Source organism: Mus caroli, unplaced genomic scaffold, assembly GCF_978045245.1.
Source record: "Mus caroli unplaced genomic scaffold, Mus_caroli_1 scaffold_18, whole genome shotgun sequence".
NCBI lineage: Eukaryota > Metazoa > Chordata > Mammalia > Rodentia > Muridae > Mus > Mus caroli.
The window spans coordinates 68,295,123-68,301,716 of NW_028227273.1; the positions used below are offsets into that span (position 1 = coordinate 68,295,123).

The window sequence follows — 6,594 nt, forward strand, 5'->3', positions numbered from 1 at the left end:
TTCCCGGTGACCTCCTTGTGACCTTTCAGAGAACAGGGACTGGGGAGCCAACCTATGATGATGCATGGGGCCCAAAGGCACATCCTCTGAGTGGTGGTTGGAGACTTCCCCACCCAAGGTCCAGCCCACCCCAGGTCCAGCTGGTGGGCATGGCACCAGCCTCCTCTAGGGGCTCTAAGTTGGTCCCATGGGGAGTCACCAACCCTGCACACCACCTATGTTCTGTTTGCTGCTCTTCTCTGCAGCTCTTGTCAAATAGTTCTGTCCCTGGCATCATTGGCCAGAGCCTACTTCTTTGACATGGTGGCAATATATTGAAGACTAGCTGAGACATCCAGTCTCATAGATGAACAACTACTGGATTCTCTCTCTCTCTCTCTCTCTCTCTCTCTCTCAAGATTTATGCAAGTACACCGTAGCTGTCTTCAGACACACCAGAAGAGGGCATCAGATCCCATTACAGATGGTTGTGAGCCACCAGGTGGTTGCTGGGAATTGAACTTAGGAAGAGCAGCCAGAGCTCTTAACCACTGAGCCATCTCTCCAGCAACCCTCCTCCCCCTTTTTAAATTGGTCAGTGTTTTATTTTTTCCTTTACAACTTAATAAATCCTTCTTGATAACTGCACATGAGGAAAGGCCATAGTGATGGTGTTTCCCTGACAGAGTCTTCAGTGCTTAGTGGAATGACTTGTGTGAATGACGTCACTGTCAAACCAGCAAGACCACATTTATGCACCCATCGTTCTCAGGATTGTTGGTAACTTGGGCACACTTTCTCCAAATCACCTTGCCTCCTTGTGTCACAAGGCCCAACTTGCTCATGTTCACTGCAATCACAGTACCTTTGGTGATCATACCCAGGGTTGCATATAATGGGGATGATGGATTCTTTTTCACACCGAGTACAGGCAGGCAAAAGGTAGCTTTCAGCTCAGGGTGTGTGACATGGGCTTTTTTTTTGAAACGTAGACCCATTGGCCTAATGAACCTTTCATATTTAGGTGGTTTTCTTGTAAAGCCATCACCAACAGAGCAGACTTTAGTAACCATTCTCTTCCATGCCTTCCTTTTCCTTTTCCCTGTTTGAATAACTTTCAATGCTTCTCTTTCTCCTTGGGCACGAACTTTGGGTAGCAGGACCTCCCGTTTTCCCGCCTTTTCTTTTCGTTTCTGCTTAATCTTGTTGGAAAGTACTTTTGCTCTCGACTCCCTCTCTGTCCAGCAGATAGGTGGGGATGCTCCCCATGGAGTCGTCCCATCATCCTTCTGCTTGGTGTTTCTCTTTTCGTGCATCTTAACAGTCTTTTCATCTGTATTTTCTCAGCATGGTGCCGTTTATGGTAGAGCTTAGCCTTCAGGCCAGTAATTTTTTGCCTTCTTTGAATGCTCATAGGCCTCCCAACCTTTCTTTTTCTTTTTCTCATGGTAATCCAAATGATATCCATATTGTTTGCGGTGCAATTCAATATATTCATTTTGTGGCACGATGACAGCCACAGAGCAATCATTCACGACCTCCTGGGTTCCAAAAACCTCTTAATTTCTGCGTGTCACTGGCCCACGAGCCTGCTTTGTTCAGGCTGGAACCGGAAAGTGTCAACTACTGAATTCTTAAAACTTCCATTGATAGTCAGCCATTGTTGTACTAGATGGAACACTGTGAACTATTCTAATAAATTCCCTCTATCTGTCTATCTGTCTGTCTGCCTGTCTATCTATCTATAGATTCATTCTGTACATTCTGTTTCTCTAGAGAACCCTGACTTTGGTTTTAGAGAATCAAACAGACTTTAGTGCCAGAAGTAGTTCTAGAGCAACAGAAGTATAAAGATGGAAAAATTTAAGACTCTGGATTAGGCTTTCCAATTTGCTAACACCTGCAGTCACCCAAGCCTTCTCCAGTACTGAGACCTCTTTTAGAAGCCCAGAGACTACTGAAAACCCATGGTGCGAACTATGTGACAAACTTAAGGAGTCTGATGCATTTGATTATCTTGATTCATCAATGGTAAAGGCAATGGATTTGGTGACTCTGCATCTCAAACCTTTGACACTTTGTGGAAAAATAAGGAAAATGATGGTGCTCCTAGCATCTCTGGCTAAATTGACAAAGGAAAAGCTGCGTGATACTAGCATCTAGAATATGGCAAGGGGTAAAGTAACAGTGAACTTGGTGGGAAATGGACCGGCTCCAGGTGCACAGGAACAGCCTAAAGGTTTCTAAGTTGCCCTGGTAGAGAATCTGTTTTTCCAGCAGCCTCAGAGTTCAAGTTGAAAAAAAAAATCAAACTGAAGCTCTTATAATGTTGGGTGAATTACAGCAAAGAATCCAGGTTCCAGACTCAGAGAGTCAGTGGTTAACGTGAGGGCATTGCCAGTGTAGAGTGGGATCTGTATCTTGGGGTGGAAACGGTGGGAGGGCCCTACTGAAGCTGAGAACTTTGAACCCAGATTCTCAAGGGTTTACCTCCCCGGAGGAGGGAGTCTCCCCACCCAGCAGAAGATGGATTCCAACATCTGAGACATCGCCTTTCCACCTTGGACGGAGGAACTCAAGCCTCCATGGTCTGTGAACCCGCAGTGACTTCTCTGGAGGAAATGACAGACAACACAGTACTGATGCTCTTCAGGGCCGACCGATGTTGCCTCCAGACCCAGAGCCAGACGTAAGGCTGAGCAGGCTCCTAGAGGGGAGCTTGTAAAGTCCATGAGGAGATGCACTGCGCGCCAAGGAGCTTAATGAGTTTGCTAACTCACTGTAGCAGAAGTCTGGGGAACGTGTGGGGTTAAGGGTGTGGGATAATGGTGGAAGGAACATAAAACTGGACCAAGCTGAGTTTATTGATATGGGGTCCACTGAATGGAGAGTCTAGGTTTAACAGGGAAGCGTGCACGTTTTTTAATTTTTTAAATTTTTTTTAAAGGTGTCAGATGTTTGTTTGAATGGTGGTTGGCGCACACATTTGTCAAACGATGGCCTGCTGAAAAGGAATTGGGGATACTCGATATCCCTTGGCTTAGTGTTGAAGAAGAGATTTTTACGGCTCAGGGAAACCGCAGTGCTAGAGTGCGCACACTGTAAACCTAGCCTGCCACAAGGGGAAGGTCCACAAGACTCGCCCTTCACTAATAGTGTAAGACAAAAAACCCTGAGAGGGCCCCAGCACACCTGAAGAGCTCTGTTCTTGCCCTCGGGCCAGGCCTTAGGGTGGAGATGCCGCTGTTCAGTTGGATGAATTAAGTGCAATGGGTTTAATCGGGCCCTGAGGTAGCAGGGGCCAGGTGGCAGCACTGAACCACCAGAGACAAGGCGATTGTAGTTATCACAGTGGGCAGTACAGACAAAGCAATGTCCATAATGGCCTGATACATAATGGGCACCACAGGCAAAGTGAATCTGATGGTGGCATGACTCGTATGGACCTTTGGTACTGGCTAATCAATCATGGTGTCTCCAGGCATGACATAGATAAGAAGCCTACTGCATTTTGTTTGATATGTGTAAGCAGAAACATCCTGAAACAAATGAAGAAAGGCTCCACTGGATCATGGCAGAAGAGACTCTTGACCCACAAACCAGTTTCCAGATAAGCCAGTTTGCAGATCCAGAAATCCCTTGAATGAAGGGATGGCCATGTTCACCTTGATAACATACCTAAGAGTTTTACTGATAGCCTTTCCCCTCTCCTTCCCCAGAGGAACCTATGACCCTTTACAAGGGTAACCATCTATTGGAGACTTGTTCTGAATTGATACTGATTCTGGGAAACCCCAAGAAACACCGTGGCCCTCCAGTAAAGTAGGAGTTTATGGAGGTCGGTCAGGTGATTAATGGAGTTTTGACTCATGGTAGGTCCACTGGGTTTTTGAACTCATCCTGCGCTTATTTCCCCAGTCCCAGAATATATAATTGGGATAGATATACTTAGAAGCTGGCAGAATTCCCCCCTTGGTCACCTGACCTGTGGAGTGAGGGCTATTACGGTTGGAAAGGCTAAACAGAAACTTTTAGGGGTTGCCTCTGCCAGGTACAATTGTGAATCCCAAACAGTATCACAGCCTCTGGAGGGAACATTTTGGACTCTATATTGACAGGCAGCCATTGTTAGTCTAGCTGGACCACGGCCTTTAAGCCATTCTAATATATCCATTCTAGAAGTTCTGTTCCTCTACAGAATGTGACTAATTTATGTAGTGTGCGTTTGTAATCCGAGTACAGGGGCGGGGGAGTCAGGTGGATCCCTGGAGCTGACTGGCTGCTCAGTCTAGCCTACTCAGGGACCCTCAGGTCCTAGAGTCTGTGTCCAAAACTAAAGCAGCTGGCTCCTGAGGAACAACAGCCAAGTTGATGGCTAGCCTCCACACACATGCATGTACACCCACATGTATGTACCTGTGCATGCATACTGTACACACCCATGCAAAATAGACAGATAAGTGATATTAGTGTACACAACACTGTTGGACTAGGGTTTTCATGGTTCAGAATGGGATTTTCCTGTTGTTCAGAAGTTGTAGATAATGCTCAAATATAAAAACAGAATGTACTGACCCCTCGTAGAACCTAAGGCAAGCCTTGGTGAGCCATGGGAGGTCACGGTCAAGTGCCTTTGGTTCTATAAAGATGGTGATGAGAGGTTGGTAGTCCTGAATCCTTCTGTAAGAGTTCCCACAGTGGGGCTCAGAGTTTGTGCATATGGGGCTCACAAAACCCTCTTTCTTTCAGATTTATTTATTATGTACATAGTATCTGCCTGCACATGTGCCTGCATGCCAGAAGAGGGCGCCAGATCTTATTATAGATGGTCGTGAGACACCATGTGGTTGCTGGAAATTGAACTCAATTCGTGTTCTGAGCCATCTCTCCAGCCCAAGAAACTTGTTTCTGAGAATGTCGGCAAGTGCTACAGGCTGGTCCCATCCTCAGGTGGTTACTGAGATGGGGATACTCTCTGTGTTCACGAGAATGAGTCCAGAAGAGGTGAAGGGAGGCAGCGGGGCTACACTGGGGGTTCAGCCTCAGGCACTGGTAGTAAACTTGTGTGCTGGCTAGTTTTATGTCAACTTGACAACCGCTAGAATCATTGGAGAAGAGGGAACCTCAAATGAGAAGATGCCTCCATAAGACTGGGTTGTAGCTAAGCCTATGGCGTGCTTTCTTAATTAGTGATTAATGTTGGAGGGCCCAGCCCATTGTGGTGGTGCCATCCCTGGGCTGGTGATCCTGGGGTGTATAAGAAAGCAGACTGAACAAGCCATGAAAAGCAATACAGTAAGCAGCACCCTCCATGGCCTCTGCAGCAACTCCTGCCTCGGAGTTCCTGTCCTGACTTCCTTCCAAGGTGAACCCTGATATGGAAATGTAAGAGAATGTAAGAGAATGTAATGAGAATGTGAGAGACCTCTTTCCTCCCCAGCTGCTTTTGGTTATAATGTTCAGTCACAACAGTAGAAATCCGACGAAGACAAACTGCCTGTCTATATCACCAGCCTCCATTCCTCCAGATTGGGGCTTTTGTGGGTGTGTTGTCACTTACAAAACACAGTGATTTAAAAGGAGAACATGTTTGTTTGGGTGCACGATTTCAGAAGTTTCTGTCTAGTCATTTGCACCATTGCTGTGGGCTTCTGTTGAAGCAGAGGACCACGATATGGAACATGTGGTGGAGTGAGCAGCAGAGGACCATGGTCTGGAGCACAGTGGGGAGCACGTGGTGGAGTGAGCTGCAGAGGACCATGGTCTGGAGCACAGTGGGGAGCACGTGGTGGAGTGAGCTGCAGAGGACCATGGTCTGGAGCACAGTGGGGAGCACGTGGTGGAGTGAGCTGCAGAGGACCATGGTCTGGAGCACAGTGGGGAGCACGTGGTGGAGTGAGCTGCAGAGGACCATGGTCGGGAGCACAGTGGGGAGCACGTGGTGGAGTGAGCTGCAGAGGACCATGGTAGGGAGCACAGTGGGGAGCACGTGGTGGAGTGAGCTGCAGAGGACCATGGTCTGGAGCACAGTTGGGAGCACGTGGTGGAGTGAGCTGCAGAGGACCATGGTAGGGAGCACAGTGGGGAGCACGTGGTGGAGTGAGCTGCAGAGGACCATGGTCGGGAGCACAGTTGGGAGTACGTGGTGGAGTGAGCTGCAGAGGACCATGGTCGGGAGCACAGTGGGGAGCACGTGGTGGAGTGAGCTGCAGAGGACCATGGTCAGGAGCACAGTTGGGAGTACGTGGTGGAGTGAGCTGCAGAGGACCATGGTCGGGAGCACAGTGGGGAGCACATGGTGGAGTGAGCTGCAGAGGTCCATGGTCGGGAGCACAGTGGGGAGCACATGGTGGAGTGAGCTGCAGAGGACCATGGTCTGGAGCACAGTGGGGAGCACATGGTGGAGTGAGCTGCAGAGGACCATGGTCTGGAGCACAGTGGGGAGCATGTGGTGGAGTGAGCTGCAGAGGACCATGGTCTGGAGCACAGTTGGGAGTACGTGGTGGAGTGAGCTGCAGAGGACCATGGTAGGGAGCACAGTGGGGAGCACGTGGTGGAGTGAGCTGCAGAGGACCATGGTCAGGAGCACAGTTGGGAGCACGTGGTGGAGTGAGC

At 48.6% G+C, this 6,594-nt stretch overlaps 1 pseudogene; it reads right to left on the bottom strand.

Moving 5' to 3' along the window:
* Window positions 1-710: 710 nt before the first annotated feature.
* Window positions 711-2,528, bottom strand: LOC110283982 (ribosome biogenesis protein NSA2 homolog pseudogene; annotated as a pseudogene).
* Between the last annotated feature and the right edge of the window lie 4,066 nt (window positions 2,529-6,594).